This window comes from Chrysemys picta, chromosome 5 (assembly GCF_011386835.1).
Source record: "Chrysemys picta bellii isolate R12L10 chromosome 5, ASM1138683v2, whole genome shotgun sequence".
Lineage (NCBI taxonomy): Eukaryota > Metazoa > Chordata > Testudines > Emydidae > Chrysemys > Chrysemys picta.
Window position 1 is genome coordinate 16114530 of NC_088795.1, and position 23582 is coordinate 16138111.

Genomic DNA, 23582 nt, shown 5'->3' on the forward strand with positions numbered 1-23582 from the left:
CGCGCGGGCGCAGCCGGCGGATTGAAGGCGGCGGAGGTTCGGGCTGCGCGCGGGGGGGACCCTGCAGCCGCCGCCGCCCCTCCCCCCACCTGCTCCAGCAGGGGGCGCTGTGTGGGCCGGGGAGAGGCCAGAAGCACCGCGCTGCCCCCGGCATCCCTCGCAGCCGCCCTCCCTGTCCCGCGGCTGCCTGGGGATCCAGCGAATCCCATTTCAAACTGAGTCCCTGAGAACCCCAACACCCGACGTGACTAGGTCCCCCCGGCCTGCAGGCTGGGCCCGCTGTGCACCCCGAGTCCCCCCCTTGCCCTGCTTGCCGGGAGCCCATCAAAAAAGAAGAAGCAACAAGCTCCAAGCCAAACACTAGCCGACAAGCTGCAACAAGCCTCAAACAAGCCCAATTTCTGCATTTCCCCCGTGGGGTTGGCACGTCTGCTCCAGGGGCCGCTGCTGAACGGGGTAGCTGGCACAACAGGGTGCGGGGAGTGCTGTGGGGTGGGTGCTGGGGGATGGGATGGGGGAGTCTGGCTGCGAACATGGGGGGGAGCCTGGGGCCAATGTTCTGCTGTCTTTTGCCTCCTGTGCTCCGTTGTGTCAAGGATCCAGCACGAGGCACAGTGAAAAGGGAAGCAGAGAGTCTGCCTTGCTCTGTGGGTGGGTGTCGGGGGGGAGGGTAGCACCTATAGGCAACCCCCGCAGTTATGCTAGATGGGTGAAAAATCCAGCCAGGATGCAGAGAGGTAATTGTGAGTTGACCCATTTAGGACTGTACACAACTGTAGCTGTCTTCAAAACGTGCTGCTGACCTTTGAATGTTTTCATTTGGGTAAGAAGTTCCGCTCCTGTCAGCAGCACCACTGTGGGCTTCAAACCTGCCCATATGAAGGTTTTTTCTGGATCAGGCACTATATTTAAGTTTTGGTACTTAATTCCTTAGGACAATATTGAATCCTCTGCTTCAGTTAATACTTGTGTAAGATAAAGGAACTCACAGGATCTTTGCCTAGGAAGCAAGTCTCCTCCCCTTCCCCAAATTCTGTAAGGGGCATGGGCAGCAGGTTTTTGGGTTGTGCTCTCTGGCATGATAGCCTTCATAACGTCATGTTTCTTTTAGGAAGCTTACTATTATCTGGTGGTTTGGCAGCCTTGTTCTGTCTAGTGTTGACAGTCATCTTTTGTGGTGTATGAGAGTGGTTAATTTTAGTTTCTTGGGTTTACAAACTCCCTATGTAAAGTTCAAATAGTGTTATACATTTGATTCTCTAGCATCACTTGTTATGACTTAGTCAATAGCCTGCCAAAGAGTGTATTCTGTATTCATTTGGTAAAATATCGCTAGCAGCACATAATTCAATACTGATTTCTCTTGCATTATTAGTGTGTATAGGTTCTTAGGCATTTAGGACCCTTTCCTACTCCCATTGTTATCAATGGGAGTTTTGCCACTGATTTCATTTGACTAGGATCGGGCTCTAATAGGGGATAGTGTTCCAGCCCTCACAGTGACGTGTCACCTTTTCCTTTGCCTCCTTTCCCAGCACCATTCCCAGTGCAGTTGCATTCAGCTCTCCTTGCACATTTCAGTTGACTACCTTAGTTCAGTGGGAAGAAGCCCCAGGCAAATGTCTATTCATGCTCCTATAGGGAAACTTAGCAGGTTTGGCAGCCACAAAATGTGCATCAGTTGGGGAATTACAGTCAAAGCTCTGCTGTCCATTCCACTTCTTCAGTAAGTTTCCCCCTTTCCATTCCTCCAGCAGGAATCGGTGTCATGGGGTGGCCATGGAAAGGTGGTGGAGTGGTGGTTGTGATACAAGGGAAAAGGCGTCAAGTATCAGGGGGTAGCCGTGTTAGTCTGTATCTACAAAAACAACAAGGAGTCTGGTGGCACCTTAAAGACTAACAGATTTATTTGGGCATAAGCTTTCGTGAGTAAAAACCTCACTTCTTCGGATGCAGGGAAAAGGCGACAGTGAGCAAAGAATGTCTGTCATGCATGTAGTGGAGGAGGAAGAAGCCAATGAAGGCAGAGGTTTGCAGGCAGAAGGAAAGGAGTGTGCATCTAGAGGGAGAGATCTATTGGTAACACCGTGGAGAGATTATAATGCCAATATTCAGGATGTAGGCCTTCAAACATGAGTAACTTCATTTACACCAGTAGTTCTCTGAAGTCAATGGGACTACTCACGTAAGTAAAGTTACATGTGTCTACTTCAGGGGTCGGCAACGTTTGGTACGCGGCTCGCCAGGGTAAGCACCCTAGCGGGCCGGGCCAGTTTATTTACCTGCTGACGCGGCAGGTTTGGCCAATCGCGGCCCCCACTGGCTGCGGTTCACCATCCCGGGTCAATGGGGGCGGCGGGAAGCCACGGCCAGCACATCCCTCGCCGCTTCCCGCTGCCCCCATTGGCCCGGGGCGGCGAACCGCGGCGAGTGGGGGCCGTGATCGGCCGAACCTGCCGCGTCAGCAGGTAAATAAACTGGCCCGGCCCGCCAGGGTGCTTACCCTGGCGAGCCACGTGCCAAACGTTGCCGACCCCGGTCTACTTATTTGAGGGATCAGCCTCTTTCTGTCTCAATTTTTATTAGTAACAATATACTCTATTGATCAGTAATACATGCTTTAAACACTTTATGCAAGAATAACTGGCATATAGTGAATTTTTATGATGAATAAGGTAAATTAATTAAAATTGTCACAATGTTTCAAAAAGAGATTTGCTAGACCAGAGCCATTCTTGGTGAGTGAAATTCACCTCTGTGCAAGGGACCAGTACAAGGCCAATGCACTACTGAAGTCCTCAAGATTGGATTTATGTAGTGCATAGTCCTCATGTGAATCCTCGGCACAGGGGTGACTCTTCCAATACATAAAAATAAGCATATTTTCACTTTTCAGATTCATGAAATTAGAAGTAGTTACATTTTTTTTGTCAAAATGGGGTAAGTTTCTTGAAGTAGCCATAGAAAAAATGCTTATTTTAAAAATTACAATAGTCATTTCTTTCAATCTACCCAGAACATTTACCGTAGACATCAGCCTGTGGTGTTATTTAGTTGAGAAAATATTTTATTTAACAGAGAAAAAGGTTTACCCACACTCTTGCAGACACTCAAACACGTAAGTGCTGTAGCAATTTTACAAACATGAATAGTGAGACTTCAATACAGACCAAGTTGCGGTGGACACCAAACTGCCAGTCTTTCCAAACTATGGGCCTGGTGCAGCGAGGAGTTGAGTGCCTTCAGCTCCCACTGAAGTCAATGAGAGTTGATGATGTAAAGTACTTAATAGGAGGTGTCACTCAGCATGTTGCAGAATGAAGCCCTTCATACTTGCGCTGCCTGTATTGGTTAATTAGAGTGAATATTGAACATGTTTTGTAGTGACCTGACGTGGTCGTCACCAACGAGGCCCAGAAAAAGATCTTTCTCGTCGATGTCATGGTCTCCTTTGAGAACAGGACCCCGGCATTTCGCGAAGCCCGAGCTCGTAAGCTGGAAAAGTACGCCCCCCTGGCTGACACCATGAGAGCGAAGGGCTATGAGGTGCAGATGGACGCCCTGATTGTCGGAGCCCTGGGACCCCTGCAACGAGCATGTGCTGTGGACCTGCGGGATCGGTCGACGCTACGCACGTCTCATGCGGCGCCTCATGGTCTCAGACGCCATCCAATGGTCCAGGGCCATCTACATCGAGCACATCACCGGCCACCGACAGTACCAGGAGGCGTGAGCCAGAGTGACATCGTTCTCCCACTACGAGAAAGAGACCAAGTGACCTTCTCCGTTGGATCATATGAACTGGAACCATAAACTCCCTGAACATTAAATCTCACCAAATGAGGGTCAATCCATCCTCATCATCATATCCACTCATTATTATCCACACCCGAACATAGCCACTTTATGAACTTCATACCCTCATATCTCAATGTCTGTACTTTGACCCATCAACCTTTTACCCTCAATGGGGGATATTGCAGATTATGTATTCCTCATGCCACCTTATCTTAAACCAAACTTTGCACCCTCGATAATCTGTATGTTATTCCCTGATAACCAGAAACTTCTATGCTCAAACTCTGTTCACTATTTTTTTCTTTTACATCACCTTAATAAAATTTCCTTTGCTCCAGTGTACACTGTATTAAATGAACAATGACCAAGGCAAAAATCTTGCAATAACTAGAAATCTTCTAAAGGATCACTTTGTCTCATTTTTCAAAAGGATCATGGTTCAGATTATGAGTTGCTGTAAATCAGAGTAGCTCCACCAATTTCAAGACCTATACAGACTTAACCCTTCTGAGGATCTGGTCCCATAAACATGACTTTAAAATTAACATAATGGACAATAATTCTTCCCCATAACATGCGTTGCTGTTTTCTTACAGTTTCCTTGTCTCCTTTTGATCTTTCTGAGCAAATTTGTGAAAAATACTTCACCAAAATGTCTTTGCAAGTTTTAAAGATTTTCCCATGGCAGAGAAATTTGTGCTGTGAAATAAAAGACTCAGAATTCTGGCTACTTGAAATCTAATGACAGCAAGGAGCCAGATGCTGTAGCCTTATAAATTACAAAGGTATTATATAGCCAGCTGCACTCTATAACCCCCAAATTTTATACTCTTCCATGTTATAGCATTTGGTTCCACTAGTTAATCAGCTCCAGCCACACAACAACTCTCGTATGTTCCCAGTAATCAATCATGCACTAAATGTTTTATGTGAATGTTCTGAAACTGCCTCATGTTCCTCCCGCTTCTAGTTCTTCATATCACTATAAACAGCAGTTGTTTCACCAGGTTGTGATTCTTTAGCTACCAACTGTTCTGGATCCATATTTTTCTTTAGTGTGTCTTAGGACCCTAATAAGCAATACACCCATAAGACTTGGTCATAGGGGCCCCAATTCAACAAAAACCTTAAGCATATGTTTAACTTTAAGCACCTGAGTAATCCTATCTTTATAAGCAAGGCACTTAAGCATTAATTTAAGTTCCAATAAAGTCAATTAGCTATATTGTGTCGTAGTGGCACTGAAAGTTAAGCATGTGCTTAAGTGTTTGCGGCTCCTCTTCTCTGCTTCTTTCCCCTTTCCACTTGGCTTCCCTGCCCTCTGGCCACTAATAGATCCCTACTTCACCAGCTGTTACTCAGCTGGGAGCACAAATGTTTTAGAAAAAGTCAAGCCAGTAACCTGATGATGTGAGTTGAGAAAAAAGCGGTCACTCTATAGATACTCCTGTGTTTTATTCCAGTATTATTCATCTCTTGCCACCTCACTTACTCTACATAGTAAGGTAATGGAGCCCTTTTGTTTAACCCTGTAAATGTGCTTTATCTTCCAAAAAACATGTTTTTCTGCTTCTTTGATTTGCATTTGAGTTGTCCGTTTCCTATGCTTTGTTCCTATGATTTTAGGTTCAGTCTGCTGATTTTCTCACATTTAATACTGGGCAGCTTGTATGTCCCTTTGGAAACAGGAATTACGAGGTCAGTTTCAAAGATTTTTAGAAGAAGATGCACACGGACTCCATTCCTAAAAGTGGATTTACACAGGCAGACTCCTGCAGATCTGACTGTAGGGCCAAGACCTTTATAGTACTAACCAGTCACATTTAGGATGGAAAACAAATCTCTTCATTAGTCATTGTGCCCACTTGGTACCCAGGGAGAAGCCAGGTGATTAAATTACTTGCGGAAGTAGGTTGCTGTCCAGAGCTAAGCCACTTGGAGTTCAAGTTCCAGCCAGCCCAGCATGTTGTACACAAATTGGTACAGCACAAGATGTTTTGTACAAAGATACTGTAATTTACCAGACACAAAGTATTAAGAAGTCATAAAGGACATGGCTCATTTCATCACAGGATGATGAGAAGGAACATAATTCTCAGCCTCGTTAGTCACTTGAAGTCTTCATCTGAAGCATGGGCCACTCTTTTTTTTTTTGGTCCACATTGGCTTTGCCAAGAAGAGGAACTGGGCAAGCAAAAGATGTCTAAAAATATGTTGTTCCACACCTTGCTCCATGAAGCCAAACCATCTGGTCGAGGGGACTGTAATCACCTGGTCAGGGAGAGTGCCCTCTACTGGGTAACAAATAGGCATGTTCCTGACAAGCACCCTATTAACTCAATCTTTTAAATTTCTGGTTAGGAAGACTGCTACAAAATCTGGAAAGAGAAGAAGAATACAGCCATCATGTCACCTTTAGTTAGTCACTCTTATCTCAAAACAGTCATTGCAACTGCGAAGTTGAGCTGGAGAGCCCAGCTTCATGTCAGTTCCAACTGAGAGGAGAAAGATGACTTATATACATGTGTTGTTATCCAAGTGACAGCTTGGCTATGTTAAGCTAAATGCTTCTCAGAAAGTACGTACCCCTGAATGACTAAAATGTGTGATGTGTACTTGCATTTCACTAACAAATTTAGTTTAGTTGTCTAGAAACTACACTGAATCAAACCACTGAGCTATCCCTCAGTAATTCAGTTGAGAGTGCTGAGGCTGAAACTCATTACACTAACTTAGAACTATGTAAGTTACCAAAAGAAGCTCTCCGTGTTTCAAAGAAAGCAGCCTAAAATTCACACAGATTTTGTGGTCAAGAGAATTAGCAGCTTCTTAGACAAGAAAAGGAAGAAGCTTTGAACTGGCTTGTAAGCTAAAGATTTTGCCACTATTTAAATCTTTGGTCAAAGTGGCTTAACAGCCACTGATGAAATTCCAGAGGAATTAGAATACCTTCAAAATAATTACCTGCATATTTTGTTTTGGGTTTAATGTGTGATTGCCTTGTGTTCATCAGTGACAAAGCTTTGCTGTGAGTATCACCTGGGCAAGATAACTTTGAAATGAGTTGACATTCCTTGATAATTAAGTTAACTTGTCTGAATTCTTCCGTAGAATTGCTTGGTTAAACGCCCACGGGCAATCCCATTATTCCATTGGCAGATAAGATTGATTTGAGGTAAGGGATTTGAGGAACTATAGCTCCATTTCAGTACCAAAATCATTTCCCCGGACTATTATAGAACTAGGGAAAAAGAACAGGAGTACTTGTGGCACCTTAGAGACTAACAAATTTATTAGAGCATAAGCTTTCGTGGACTACAGCCCACTTCTTCGGATGCATACAGAGTGGAATAAATATTGAGGAGATATATATACACACATACAGAGAGCATAAACAGGTGGAGTTGTCTTACCAACTCTGAGAGGCCAATTAAGTAAGAGAAAAAAAACTTTTGAAGTGATAATCAAGATAGCCCAGTACAGACAGTTTGATAAGAAGTGTGAGAATACTTACAAGGGGAGATAGATTCAATGTTTGTAATGGCTCAGCCATTCCCAGTCTTTATTCAATCCTTTGTTGATTGTCTCTAGTTTGCATATCAATTCCAGCTCAGCAGTCTCTCGTTGGAGTCTGTTTTTGAAGTTTTTCTGTTGTAAGATAGCCACCCGCAGGTCTGTCATTGAATGACCAGACAGGTTAAAGTGTTCTCCCACTAGGGAACTAGGGAAGTTTGGCTTTGTAACAAACTTGTGATAAGACCTTGAATCAATTGAACTGATTTATTGTCTCTTCAGTTATAATTTCCCATGTTCAGTTTTTGTATTGTAAACATCATCTAACAATTTTTATTTAGTTTTCTATAATTTTTATCTGCTTTGTGCTATTTTGGTTAATAATACTCATACATTTATAATAATTCTTTAGTCTTAAGGAACAGATCTCCAGAACAGTGAGGAACTTAGTAGAGGTATCTGGTTAATTTAAATAATTTAATCTATGTATATTTTATAACTTGTCTTTTGCACCCATTTTTTGTAGAAAAATGGATAAAGTAGTGAATAAAGAGGAAACATTTCATTTAAATGTTCAGGAAAATTTTTGAATAAACAAAGAAATCGTTCACTTTTGAAATCTGTGGAATGAAAATAATTGAAATTTTCACAATTCTTCCCTGACTTTTAATAATCTAATTATTAAAAGCATTATAATATTTTTCATTTTATTTCTTTACATTGCGTCTTATCACAGCACAGTGGGGGAATGAGTTTTTAGTTGCATTCTGATTTTCTGGCCACAGAAGATGTGAAACAGGAAGTTTATTACAAGAGATAATAACTGAAGTCCAAGATAATTGTTTAATATTTGTTACCTGTGTAGAAAGAGTATGAAGAGTAAATAACAGCTCCTTCTAAAATCTTCCTGCAGATGTCACTCTGTCACTGCAGAATCTGGCTTAACATTTTTCTTTAACAGTCAGAGTTGAGTCTTATTCACAATTTCTGTTGGGAACCAGTTCAGTGGGTTTGCAATTAATGCCACAAGATATACCAGTGAGCCCGAGCCCGAATCTGATCTCAGTAGCTCCATTCCCTGCAGATTTACACTGGTGTAACTGATGTCAGGATCTGATCCAGCTTCTAGATACTGAATAGTCTTGATTTGGTGCTTTATCATGTTCCCCTTGAACTCAATTGCAAAACTCTTGTTAATTTTAATGGGTACAGCGTGAGGCTCTTGGACAGTAAATTATGTGTGTGCGAGGCCAGGGCTGTTGGATTGTTTTTATCCATTGATGGAATCTTCTTAGCATTAGTGGAGACTTCTGCTTTACTTCAAGGTTCACACAAGAGCCCTTCAGTGCACAGAAGTGAAATCTGAGCCATTCTTGTTTGCGAATATAAAAATGGCAATTTGTTTGAAAATATCAGGGATCTTTTGTTTTCTGGGTCTGAATGCTTACAGAAAAGAGCGGTCTTTCTGTCACATTGTGTCAAAAATTCCTACTTCTGATTGCCTGCATATAAATGCATGCGACTCTTTTCAGGGAATTAATGCACGTTTATGTACAGGGCTCATGTATGTGTGTATTGAGTAGATGCTTGTGTATAGAAGGAATTTAAGTGATATACATGTGTATACTTTATGATACGTGTGTGTAATGTGGGTGGAAAGAAGACATTCAAGTGTATGTGATTGTGCAAAAATACATGCAGTGCAACCTTGACTATCTGAAACAAAGTTATCTGAAACAGGGTTATATCCTCTGACATTCACTCTCTTGATTAGCCAGAATGTAATGTCGTTTTATATATGAAACTAGGATTCATTGTCTTGCAAGAGGGGAGAGGCTTAAGGGTAGAAAATAATAGGAATCCTTGGGAACATGGTATGTTTCACCTACCACGTACAATTTCTGGAAACTTTGAAACTAGGTATCCTGTCTCTGTTAATGTGTGAATTTAACACACTCTTCTCCTGTTAAGAAGGACTTAGGATTTTTAAGATCTTTACTTGGTGGGTGTCACTTGCTTCCTCTGACATGTCTTTCTTTGACACACTGAATCTCTTGGTTTTTGGCTTTCAGTTCAAGCTTCTGAATCTCAGCATCTGTCAGTGGTGCGATAAATTCTCTATGGTGATAAGAGGACAGCTGCTAATAGCAAGAGTAAGGATGGAATTTTGGCTCTTTCCTAGTGTGTGAGAGATTGCAATCAGCAAAAAAGCACTATACACATGATAAAAAGGCACCTTTTCTGCACGCTTTACTATTTTCTTCCAACCTAGCAGCATCTTTTCCATCCATGCTAGGCTGACAGATATGCACATAGCAGAATCCAGCACTAAAAGGACTGGAATTTATTGACAAGGGTGGACTTGGTATGTGCTGTATGCAAAAATAAAGGAGTTGCATTATTCATGTTAAACATACGTTTTGAGAAAAGCACATCTGCTTAATAATAAAAAGAATCACATTTTGGAACCAAAGAGTGGGCCTGCTCCCGCTCCCACCAAAAATCCCTGTGAATTAAATGAGAACAGAATCGGAACTATTTTGCCTAAGTGTTTTCTGTGGTGTCTTGAATTCTGGTAGTGTGGTTTTTCATGTTTAAAAACCTTTTGTATATAAAAACAACAGCTGACATAACACCATAGGGAGCATTTCTAGATAAAATGTTTTGACTGTAAAGACTTAGTTTCTTCAGTTTAATGGCTTTAGTTTAGTTATTTACAGTGAGGATGAAACTGTAGGAGTTGGGGGATAACTCAGAACTTGGCTTTGGTTGATAGAATAATTTTGGGACTGGGTACTCTCAAATGTTTCCATTCCCTAATGTGCAAACCTGATCATTCTTGCAAAAAACAACCCCAAGTCTCTATTCACTAGATCCAAAGTTTAATAGCAAAGTGCCATAGGGAGGATCTGTGCCACTAAGACATCATAACTGTGTAAAACAACTTTGTTAAAAAAACACCCCTCCTATACACGACAAGTCAGGCTGAGATTTTCAATGGATCCTCAGGGAAATGAGGGCTGGATTTTCAAAGGTATTTAGGTATTTATGGATGCAGCTAGGTGCCCAGTGAGGTTTCCGTAGCACCCACGCAGGTTAGGCACCTAACCTCATTCACTGCTTTTGAAAAATCCTACTAGGTGCCTCTGCATCTTTAGGTATCCCAATATTTTTGTGAATCTAGCTCTGGGTGCCTAATTCTTATTGACATTCAAGAGGAGTTGGGTGCCTAAGTCCTTTAGGTTCCTGAAAATTCCACCCTATGTTTCATGTGCGGCATAGGCCCCTAACTCTGGCCTGCAAGATTCTGATTTAAGCCCTGATTAGCTGGCATTTGTATTCATTTAATGCTGGCTTCTTCAAGCTTGACCTGTTTAATATCTGATATGTCCTTTATCAGAGGAGTGCATCCTGCACTTGCAGGGAAACGACCTGGATCATCCAACAGGTCTTGTTGCTTTAATTCCATTTGCTGTGCGTCTTTAGATGTGGAATACACTGACATGACATACCCAAGGAGCAAACAATGATACACTGGAGACAGTAGCTAAGAGGGAAAGCCCTGCAGTAGTTTGCAATAGTGAACTGAAACAGGTGTCACGTTAATGCAGCATGTCTAGCAGTTTTCAGGTGATGGAGGAAGGTTAATAGTACACAGAGAGAAAAGTATCCCTTTCCCACACCTAAACTGTGCGCCTATTTAATGGACTCTTTTGCATCTTTAACAGTTCTGGAATTCCTAGATTTGAGAACCTCACAAATGCTAATTGGTGTTGAATGATAGCTAACAATATATCCTGCAATTATTTACTGCCTCTTATTCCAAAGGATTCTAAGCATGGAGTGCTCATCCATACTTTAGCAGTTCATCTAAGAGATTCTAGAGATGGGCTGGAACCCAAATGCCTCCGGATCTAACAACTCCAGACTGAAGATTCAAATTCAGATGTGGATCTAGTTTTGAACTTTGTGACTGGTCCTTCTATAAAATGCTGAGCCAAAACCTAACCCCTCCCTTGACCTCTGAGGAAATCCTGATCCAGAACCTAACTTTATATCTGGTCCCATGTTTAAGTCACCCTTATGCTTAGGCCATAGGGAAAGTGTTTGCACTGCTGATGAATTACCATATATTATTTATTTGTGAATTACCCTGGAATTGTTTATTAATCTGTGAACACTTCTGATGTACTCTAAGATTTTTTGTGTGAGGTAGTAGTGATGGAGGCTTATGTTAAACTGTATTAGAAGTTCAAGATCAAAGGAACTATAGAGAGAAGTATGTGTGAAAAAATTTTTCATTTTGGTGTCTGTGCATTTTAAATGAAGTTGGTAATTTGGACCAATTAATACATTTTATCTTGTGTACTCAAATCTTGTGATCTGTTGGGGGTGGGCATATGTAGAAGATGTTTTGTTTATTAATTTATCGTTAATGTATTCTTTAAGTGCCCAGAATGTGCTTGAGTGATTCAAAATACAGGCTGGCGCTGCCTTGAAGAATTTGCAGATTAAGTAAGATATATGGTATAGTGCAAACAGAATGCACTGGGAAGCCCAGAGGAAGGAATCACTATTATTATTATTTGTTGACTTGCTTCTTACTGACAATCCAGAAGCAATAGTACCAAAAATTCAGGTGTGTCTTTTCCATTTCTAACATCTTTGATCTCACACACAAGTGGTACAAATGAATTACTGCAGCTTAGAGCTAAGAGTAAACTCCATAGAGCTCTGCTGCCATGGATTTTGGGTGGGTAACTGGAGTGAGGGGTAGATATTGTGGAATGATGGAAAGAGAGCAGAGCTCAACCCCTCGCTGTCAGCTCTGCAGCCGTAAGCCACAGAGAGCAATTAGATTTGAGTATATGGCCATCCCTGGCAAGCCAAACTCTTTTCCTAGGTCAGCTGCGCAAGGAGCTAAAGAGGCACAGATGCTTTCTCCTGAACAGAGCTGGAATTTTGAAGGGCAGCTGAATTTGCTAATGTTCTGTGTTTTGATACAGAATGTGAGAAATGTTGATGAGGCATGAGACAGAACAGCTTGCTTTGTTGCTGCTGTATTGACTCTACCGTGCTGACAGTAGTTTTAAAAAAAAATTGTTTTTGTACATAAGCTGAGTAAATATATAGAACTTGGAAGACAAATAAGGAACAGCTATGCGCAGTACCATGGTCTTCCTTTCATAGGGTAGCTTTGCTGCCCAGAATTGCACTTTAATTTTAAATCATTTTAAAATAATTATGGAAGGATGACATTTTGGGAACATTTGTCCTGTGTTAATATGGCTAATTTTATCCACGTTTTGCCATGTGGTTGTACACTGGGATTACAGTGAAGTCAGATTTATTTCATTGAACATTACACTGAGGTCCTTAATGCTGAAGTATTACCTAGTGGGTTTTTTTGAGGGAAAAAAGTAGGTTCCTGGGAAATTATTCAGTAGATAGGCTAGATCAGGCTGTTGCAGCCAGAGGCTCCCTTGAGGGGCTGTGCTGTAGTGGTACCACAAGAGATATTCTAGTGGACACAGGTAGAGTTACTTCTGGGAAACTCATTTCCATCCTCTCTGTCATCATATTAACAGGTTCAGTATGTGTGTTCTCCATTATGTGCTTGATCAGCACGATTCTAAATTGTGGAGGTGCAGGGAGACAAAGTCATGGCCCCATCAACACCTTATTCCATTTTGGGTGGCTAATGCTGATAAACTACTAGCAGGCAGCAATGCCTGCATTGCCATATGAGAATACACCTCTACCCTGATATAACGCTGTCCTCGGGAGCCAAAAAATCTTACCGCGTTATAGGTGAAACCGCGTTATATTGAACTTGCTTTGATCCGCCGGAGTGCGCAGCCCCGCCCCCCCCGGAGCACTGCTTTACAGCGTTATATCCGAATTCGTGTTATATCGGGTCGCGTTATATCGGGGTAGAGGTGTATATCTGGCCTTCTGCTCCCTCTAGTTCAATGTGCCCTCAGTTTCTCTCGCCTGCTTTTAACATTTCCCTGCCTCTTCACAGTTTCCAGTCCAGTTTCCTAACTTACCATTGAAAGCAATGGCAGTCAGTGGCCACCTTGACTAAGGGCATCCTCATTTTCATAGGCAAAGACTACAGGAAAATGGTGACCACCTTGATTTAGGGCAGCCTGTGGCTTCAGTTCCACGCAAAGTAATGGGAGATGGTGGCCATTTGGTGCAAAAGAATATGAGATGCTTAAAACACGATCAAAACCATATACTGCAAGCACTCAATGCATGTCCCAGGACCCAGTCTGACAGGGGCTCCCTGCACAGCTGCAGCATGGGAGGTGCTGAAGCAGGGCTGTGGTCACTAATGATCACAAACCATCATCATCTGATGGCTGTTGAGTATCCTAGTGAAAGGAGTCTCAGTTCATTTCCCACTAAGGAAGTGTCTTCATCACAAAAATCGCCACCAGAGTAGACACCACTGGTGGCAGTCTCAATAGAAAAGACCAAGGAATGAACTGGTCTAGAGACTGAACTACCTCTCTCTCATCCTTAGAGGTGGTCTCCTCCAGCTCAAGGGTTGAGGGATATTGGTGGGACAGCGTGGGCATTGCTCCTTCTGGTGCTGCACTTGCTTTGTGGCTTAATAGAGGATTTCAGGTTCCAGGGCTGTTGCTCTAGCAAGTGTGATGAGAATGAAATTCATACAAACACAAGTTAAAGTTGGAAATACAACATTCCACCTAAGTCTCAACAACTTTGTGGTTATTTAACGCCACACCATGCTCTGGCCCCAGCACCTGAAAAAAAAAATTGGGTTTGTTTAGCTTGGAAAAGAGAAGACTGAGAGGGGACATGATAGCAGTTTTCAGGTATCTAAAAGGGTGTCATAAGGAGGAGGGAGAAAACTTGTTCATCTTAGCCTCTAAGGATAGAACAAGAAGCAATGGGCTTAAACTGCAGCAAGGGAGGTCTAGGTCTTGGCAAGACACGTGCCAAACGTTGCCGACCCCTGGTCTAGACAGTATTTGGTCCTGCCATGAGGGCAGGGGACTGGACTCGATGACCTCTCGAGGTCCCTTCCAGTCCTAGAATCTATGAATCTTTGAAAATTTGGCCATTAGTGAGATGGCAAAGGCCACAGAGCAAGTCATTGTCTGATCTGGTATCAGAACACAGCAGTCCCTTTGCTATTAGCCCAGCCATAGTTCACTAGACCACGTTGCCTCTCACACTGTTGATATGCCCCCTTTAGTCTTCACAGGCCATACTGGCTGTTCAGCAGATGAGTCAATTCAACACAAGGCTGATCACTGTGGGAGGGAGCTTGTGTTGACCATGGGAGCAGGCACAGCAACCCAGATGGCACCGCTGCTCACAAATGTGAGCTGATCTGAGGTTTCCTACAAACCACAGGGACAGTTTCATGAATTTCAAAGGCCACCCCGAGACACTGTCTGGGGGACTGTGAATAACCTGTGTACTGTAGAAATGTTCTTTAGTGACAAATTTTCAGGAGTCAGTGTTAAAGATTGGAAGGGATCACCAGATAAACTAGTCTGACCTCCTGTATATCACAGGCCACCAACACCACCCGGCCACCTCCACACCAAACCCAACAACCAGAATTAGACCAAAGTAGCACAGCCCTTGAAAAACTGAACTAGTGTGTGCAATGGTCAAAGAATAGCAGGGAATGAGGTGCCTGAGGCCCTGGCAATGGGCAGGGCATTGATTTAGTGAGGTATCCCCAGACGATCCCAGCAAGTGATCTATACCTCAGCTTCCTGCAATAACTAGTTCACAATCTCAGAGATCACAATGAAAAGAGCTAGGAACTTGCATTTAAAGACAAAATAAAATTGAGATTTTCCTTGACATTTCTAGTTCCCCAGAATGAAAGGGCAGGGGTCGGGATGGGTAGGAAGGGAAAGTGGACTGCAGCCTGGCCAGAGCTTTAAATAGCAGCACTGTATCTTGAGTTCTTTCCCATGATGTGGTGTTGTTTCATTGACTATGATTGGGTGGTGCTTTCAACAAGAGGCCTCTGAGTAGTCAGCAGCAACATCTTTAGATGGGAGCAGGCAATTTCTACAGCTACTGGGCCATATCAGGAAAGATGACTTCTGTTGTGCACCCCTGATTAAAAAAGGATGTGATCATTTTCTAAAGCAATGGTCCTAAACACTATAGCTTAAAACAAGGTTACCACAGTGGGGTCAGATTGTGAACACCCCTGTATTGATGAGCAGTTATTCATATGGGTAAGCCCACTGACTCCAGTGGGCCTAGACATGTGTGTGATTGCTCACCAATGTGAGTAAGAGGGGCACAAAATGTCCCGCAGTGGTTCGAAACGTTATTGTTATATATTTATGTTTAATAAGGGAGGCCAAAGGGAGATGCACAGATACCACACGGTGGGCATGGGATAGATGGATGGGTTGTGATTTTGATTTGTGTGTGGCTGCGCAGTTCTACCTCTTAGGATACACGTATACTTACCTCCGGTAAGTAATCAATCTTCTGGGATCGATTTATCGCATCTTGTCTAGACGCGATAAATCGATCCCGGAAATGCTCGCAGGCAGGCTCGCTGTCGACGCCGGTACTCCTGCTCCGCGAGAGGAGTACGCGGAGTCGACGGGGGAGCCTGCCTGCCGAGTGTGGACCCCCGGTAAGTACCTTGTAGTTTGAACTAAGGTACTTCGACTTCAGCTACGTTATTCACGTAGCTGAAGTTGCGTATCTTAGTTCGAACTGGGGGGTTAGTGTGGACCAGCCATTACATTCCCCAAGCTCTGTGCACCATATCCTGTAAGTGGGATGCAAAATACCTATGGAATGAGTAAAATAATTCTTTATCATTGTGTTTCCTCTGCACCACATCTAGAAAAAGCCATGGCTGCATTATTATTTCATATCACTTCTGACATGAGGAGATCAAGCAATTGTCACCTTTTTGAATGTCAGCCTTTGACAGCAGCAGAGAGACCAACTGTGGCTACTGCACATGAACAGAGGTTTATAGGCACATTGTGAGAGGGGTACTGGTGATTTACTTTCTGGTTTTGGAATGTATTTATTTCTGTTTTGATAGACTAGTAAATTATTAGGATGTGGACTTGTCACACATCCTTGCCAGGCTTACAGATATCATCCCAAGTGGACTGCCTAAAAAAAGGGCTGGCATCGCATCACATGGAATGACCAATGATGTATCATATATTTTTAATAGAGAGAATGTTTTAATAAACATCCCCCTTCCTAAAACACTGGGTTTTAAAATAGGCTTCGCCTTGAGCCATGTAGCTACCCAGCTGTGAATTTTATAAGGCAACAATCTCCACATCGTTAGATGTTATGACTGATATTCTAGCTACTGAAATAATAACTATTTACACGCAGAAAAGTTTCAAATTACGGTTAACTGAAGTACCTTTCTATGGTGGGGAAAAAAAAGAGTGAAGCTCCATATTTTCCATCTCTCAGTGAGTTTCAGATCAAATGTGCTTAACTTACACATCGAAAGATACTTTGTGTACCTACCAGCTCTGCACACGCAGTCTGGGGACTTGCAAATCAAGCTGGACTTTTTTGTGTGACTTTTGCATTCCTAGTTAAAGACCCTACAATCCAAACTCAGCTGAAACTTTGTATTGATGTGGCAGAACAGAATCCAACTCACTCTTCTGTAGCTGCATTGGCTATATGGTTCTAGTAGTAAAAAGCTTGATTTTTTTTTTTTTTGGTCAGAAAAGTAAGCTGATATGATTCAAAGACTGAGTTTATAGGGGCTATATTTAGAGGGGAAGAATAGTCCAATGGTTAGGGCACTACTGTAGTGCCTGGGAGGCTTGGGTTCAAATCCCTGACCTAGCTGTCAGCTAACTACATACATAGATCAGATTTTGCTGTCAGTTATGATGATGTAAATCTGGAATAATCCCACTGAACTCAATGGAGTTACTCTGTATTTACACCTGTAGAAGTGAGAACAGAACCTAACCCTCCCTGTATAAAAATAGAGAGCTTGTCATCTTTAGGCTGTAGGCTCAAAGTCAGACTAGGTCAGTAATGATTATAAATTGTTACCATTTGATGGCTGTTGAGCATTTTACGTGAAATGAATCTGTGGGTCTTAGTCAACTTCCTAATGGAGTGATCCATGGAAGAACCTGCAAGAGGGGCTGAGCTTATGACAGTGAAAGCGTCAGTGAGGTTTCCTTAAACCATCCCCTGTGATTGGAGGGGTGGCATATTTTGGATGCCATGCCCTCCCCAACCTCAAATCTGGGGGCAGAATGATTGTGGGCATGCTTCAGGAATGGTTGCTGCTCTGCTAACTGCCTCCCCTGGCAACATGACTCCTGTCCTGTGCCTGCACCAAGGGTGCTCAGAGAGAGTTCATACATGTCTGAGTTGTACTATTTCCCATCTGGTTTACTATGCCGAAATCCCCAGACTTTGCAGGGGAACGGCATGGAGGAGAGTAGCTTCCCCCACTCCCTTCCATTCCCCTGCCCCCCATACTCCGTGGAACTCCATTTGCACAGAGATCCGTAAGAGCAGGGGTGGGACAAAAGGCGGGCATTTGGAAAAGGGAAGATGTGTGTTCCCCATCATGGATTTATAGACATTCATTCACCACTTGTTTTAGCTCCTTGTTTTTCTCTGAGCCTTCACATGCAGCTCTTCCTCTTCAGCATGATGATGATGGCGATTATATCTAGAAGTATACTGTCTAAATGAGGCAAACAAGCGGGTGGGGGTGCAGGACCAGGGAGACGGGGGGACAAAATGAATTCACCCCTGGTCAGCACAAGACCTAAACCCTCTTGGCTTAAATCGGTCTTTGGTGTTGCATAGACCTTGTGCTGCTCTTTGCGAAGGGGTGAGTTTCACCTCAGGCTGAACTGCCTTGCATTATGCTACCGTCTGCAGTGCAACAGCAAAAGAAGGATTAGAGTACGTCAACAGGAGTAGTGCATTGCTTTCTATCTCTTTCCATGTCATTTCAGTTTTCCTTAGTTTAATAAAGCTAGTTTTCAGACAAGGATTCTCAGCTCTTTGTGTGTGACTGCCCATCTCAAATCTAATGCATACTGATCTCTAAGGGCCCTGATCTCATGTATATGCTCAGTTCTTGCTAATTCATTGGGAGTTGAGAGCACTCACTTTGCAGGGTTGGGACCTAGCATTGATTGGTATAAAAAACAGATCAAATATGTTATCTATTGCTATCTGAGCGATGCTTCTTACAACAGGCCTGGTTTCACTCAATCCAGTATTACCCATGCACTCAGAGCTGTTGTTCCTAGGGTGATGTCTCTAAGTAGCAGTTAGCTGGCAAGGAAATGTTTCCTCTTCAAAGAAAACATGAGTCAACTAGGTGGCTGCTTGTTTTTGCTTTGACGGCTGCATCTGTTAGACAGTGATTTCCAGCTCATTCCTCTTATTGCTGTCACCCATCATAAACTCTATTCCCAGGAGCTCTGGGAATCTTGTGCTGTACTTTAGAATGATGTGTCTTCGATGAGTGAGGAGTGTATTTCTCTAGAGTTCTGCTCCTGCCAGTCTGCCCTTCTGAATTGTCCAGGCAGAACTATGTAATCTGGGCTTGTCTTCACATCATCGTATAATGCAGTCTGTGCTAGAACAATGCAGCACAGTCCTGGGTTGCGGAGTCCACTTTCCATCCTGCCGTGTGAACTAGTGGGCTGGCAACGAGGGTACCACAAAGGGAAATAGACAAGAAGAGGCTTCCCTGTATTTCCCATTTCTCCTAGTATGTTAGCGCAGCTGGGGGCATAAATTGTTGGGGTAGCAATCTGAGGGCAAGTGGACCGACATGGATTGGTGGGTATTCATGAGAGACCTTCTCTTTCTCCCCAGCACATAAAGCAGGTATGGGTGAATTAGCTCCTTCTCTGGAGAAGGAAGAAAGTCTGCTGGTGCCTGCGTTCCCTTTCTTTTTATCTCACGTGAGTACCTGATTTCACGCCAGAGCCAGTGTGGCGTATGCTTCCTAGTGCACTGTTTTGATACCGAAAAGGGAACACTGCATTCCTTAGCACAATATTTGCACAGCGTGCACATGGATTCAGTTAAGTCTTGAAAGTCTTTGTGGGTTATGACATTCCCCTAAATGTGCTGAGCTTTCTTTAACCTTTCATAAAACATTGTGATCTTTATGGACTGTATCATATTGTGCAGTAATGTGCTTTATTGTCCACAGAATAAGCTTTTCTTAAGGATAATTGGAAAGCTGGAAATGGCTGCTATCGGCTGATTTTTTTTTTAAATACATTATTTCTGAAATGGGCCTGGTGTAATAATGACCCTATCTGTTCAAGATTTAAGATTTGTCTTGGCAGAGAAAATTGATCCATTTCACCTTTGTCTAATGGAAATTTTTATCTGGGATTATCTGTTTATGTAAATGAATGTTCCTCTGAAAAGAGAACTTGAGGGTGCTGTAAATCTCAGTGACACTTCAGTTTCATGGGGGGAAAATTGGAAAGGATTCTAGTATTTATCTGCCTGGAATTGGTTATAAAAACAAAATTATCTTCATGTACCTGCTGCATCTGATGCTTCCTGGGATTTCATTACATTATTTTGAATAATGCGGTGTTACAATACGAACAGGGTTCTCTGTTAGTACCTCAGAAGTTGTTGGGGTTGTGTTTTCTAGCGTTATAGCTATCAAGAGAAAGCAGCCAGTTTGGGACAGCAAGCTTCTGTGTCCTAATAGGTACCAGTTAGCACTGGCACATTATTGATCTAGCTCCATGTAGGGCATTGCAAACACACCACATTCGCTTTTCATATATAAAGTATGCATCTAATTATAAGGAAAAATGTCTTTGGCTAATCAGCATTTGTCTATAGTGGATGGATCAGTACTGTAAATTTAGCATTTAAGCCAATAGGTTTTACATCTTTCTTATGATCAGGTGATGTTAAAAAAAAAAACAACAAACAAGCAGATTTTGTTGTTGATTTGCCTCTTGAGAACTAGTCGTATTTAAAATATAATGGCCAAATCCTCAGCTACTGTAAATCAGTGTAGCTCCATTTATGTCAATAACTATACACCTCTACCCCAATATAACGCTGTCCTCAGCAGCCCAAAAACCTTACTGCGTTATAGGTGAAACCGCGTTCTATTGGACTTGCTTTGATCTGCCGGAGTGCGCAGCCCCGCCCCCCCCGGAGCGCTGCTTTACCGCATTATATCTGAATTCATGTTATATTGGGCCGCATTATATCGGGGTAGCGGTGTATATATCTTTGCCTGTTTACACTAGCTGAGGATCTGCGCCATTAACATAGCTCCTGTAAATATTCTTTATTTTTAATGTTCTTGGTGGACTGAATGAAAATAGAAACCAGAATTGAGTTTAAAATAGTCAATAAAACAAACAAAAAGTAAGGATGTGTTCTGATCCACTTTTAAAATGAAGACAAAAGGCGCAGTATTTTCACGTAAAACAATGGTAACCAGTGAATATTTAGTACCCTGCTAGCCTTGGTATAACCTAGGTTTATATGATAAAGTTCTGCTGGAGATGCTTTGATGCTCAAAGGGATCAGGCAGGCACTCAGAAGCAGTAGAACATCAGCACATTTTTTAACATGCACAACTCTCACTGCCCTCACTGGCAATGATACTGTGCAGCTTTGCTGCAGTAGAGACGAAGCAAAGCCTACATCTTTGAAAGATGAAGGAAATACAGTGTCCTGTGATACGCACTCAGAGGTACAAAACTTCACCCCCGATTATCAAATCTGAGCACCCAAAGTTAACCTACTAAATCCATATTCAGGCACTTAAATAAGTGACCTAATTCTTAAAAATCATTGGAAACTACTGGTTGCGCAGAACTTTTGAAAATCAGATCACTCATCTAGGTGCCTAGATAAGAAGCCAGGCGCCTACGGTACTTTAGACATCCAACATGAAATCTTGCTCCATTGAAATCAAAGGGAGTTTTTCATTGGTTTCAATGAGACCAGGGTTTCACCTCCGTTTTTAAAAATCTTGGGCATAATCTGTGCTATAATTAGGTGCAACACAGGCCTTCCAGCAATTCAACTAGTATAGCAGTGGCTATTAAAAAAAATTCGCATTTATCAATGGCTTTCATCATACAGTGTGGTAACCTTTGCCCTTAAACAGGCAATATTTACCAAGCCGTGTAACGGTATTTCCCTCCTGCACGTCACTCTTCAGGAAATAAAAAGGTAATAAAAATCCCTCAGCACATTTGAGAAGTTATTTTTTTGTCACTGAAAGAGTAAAAAATTGTTTGAATGTTCTGAAAATAGTTATGCAAGAAGTTTGAAGCAAAATTATGAAGATGACACAATTGGCTGTTCTATCTTAAAGTTCGATCTTAATGTTCTTCACGTCTGGGGCTTTCTCCTCCGCATTTCAGGGAATAGAAATTGCTAACGCATTAAATCTTAAACCAAGTATAAGCAGCAGGTTGCAAAACTCAGTGAATCACAACAATCAGATACACCCTATTCACCCTAGAAGTGCAGAGTTTAAAATATAAGGGCCTACATTTTCAAAAATGACTAGTAATTTTGAGTGCCTCATTTTGGGGGTCCAACTGGAAAAGCCTTCAGGGGGCTTGCTTTTCAGAGAATGGGTAGTCAGTTGTTCCTAAAAATTAGGTCTCATCAAATTATCTCAAGTTGGGTCTCCAAAATCACAGGTCACTTTTGAAAATTTAGGCCAAGCCATGGAGAAAGGAAGGAATATCTTATTTTTATATGTAGTAGCAACTTGCATTCCAAAGTGCATTAAAATGTGAACAAACTTCCATAAAAATTAGACACAGAGAGAGTTTCAGCTTCCACTGAAATTTAACCACCTCTGGAGGAAAACAGGAAACCGTTTATCAGTACACAGCACTGCTATATAACTGGTCAGGACTAGACGTGAAAAATACTGTATCTAAATGAAACTGCAAGTGAAGTTATATAAGTGGAATGTTATTACTTGCTGAGGTGGAATGTGGCCAGGTAACCTGAATTAATTCCCCTACTCTGATGAAAAGTGCCATGGGATCCTCACTGACTAGACATGGGCAGCACTGCAATTTTCAGTCCTATCTGGAAAGTCCTTTTGGGCTTCCTAATTTATCCGCTGTTCTCTATTTTGGGGCCAGATTCACTACTGCATTAGACCACTTTTACAGAGGGTAACTCTATTAATTTCAGCAGAGCTGCACCAGCATAAAACTGGAGTAAACTGGTGCTGAGTCACCTCTTCCCCCCCCTTCCCCCACTGTTTGTCTCATGGCTTGTAGACATCACAGACGTGAATAGGGATTTGAATGCAGAGAGGGTGGAAGTTTGGCAAATCAGAGCAGGGAATGCATAAAACATACGGGTATGCTGCAGCTCAAATAAAACTGAAGCTTGGTTCTACAATGACACTTTTAGATCTTCAGGATGCTGCCAAATGTACTCAGCATTGGGTAAAGCCCTGTGGTGCCCCAAGAAGCAGACAATACAGTGGTGTTGTGGGTAAGTGGGATATATAGCAGGGAACAAAGGAAACATTTTATTGGCTACGGAGTTTTATACATAAACAACAGAATTAAAAATGAAGATGATGCAGTTCAAACTTCAGCAGTCTTTTTTTCTTCCCAGACCTACTGTACGTCAGGGTTTAAAAGCTGCAGTTCACTTGTGATGCATGTGTGAGGTTGAACAGGGGAAGTACATTTTGCCAGCGTAGAATAAACATGGTATTATAAATTCAGCATGTGGTGGTGCCTTTTTCAATAGATTTCAATGCCTACCTGGCTTGGGTAGCTGTATACTGTAAAACTGCATCTCTGTCTCTCCTCTCTACACCCCCAAAGAGCTGTTACACAGTGAAGAAAAGAAAAAAAAAAAGTGGACCATCTGTAGATGCAGATGGGGATTTGTGGATGGTGAACAAGTTGTAGTCACTGAGAAAGCAGAGATGCCCAAAATATGTCATCCAAATTGACCAATCAGGACGATGAGGGGAACATTAGCCTGCTTAGATGCTTATTCTTACAAGCCCACCCCGGCAACTGTGCAGCTCCTGGAGTCAGTCAAACACTCAATCATTCCTTCTTTCCTGCTGCTGCTTAGCAGCCTGAGATCAGAGGCTGTTTTACCGAGCTGTCAGCATATCTGAGACATAGAATCGGAGAACAGGAAGGGACCTCGAGAGGTCATTTAGTCCAGTCCCATGCACTCATGGGAGGGCTAATTATCTAGCAAAAAGAAGAACAGGAGGA

General features: G+C 42.5%; 1 long non-coding RNA gene across 1 annotated transcript; it reads left to right on the top strand.

Moving 5' to 3' along the window:
• The first annotated feature begins 23 nt into the window (after positions 1–23).
• Positions 24–4140, top strand: LOC135983879 (uncharacterized). Its single transcript, XR_010601699.1, has 2 exons — positions 24–456; positions 3385–4140. It is a non-coding gene; the product is annotated as an uncharacterized LOC135983879 (long non-coding RNA).
• Positions 4141–23582: the final 19442 nt, after the last annotated feature.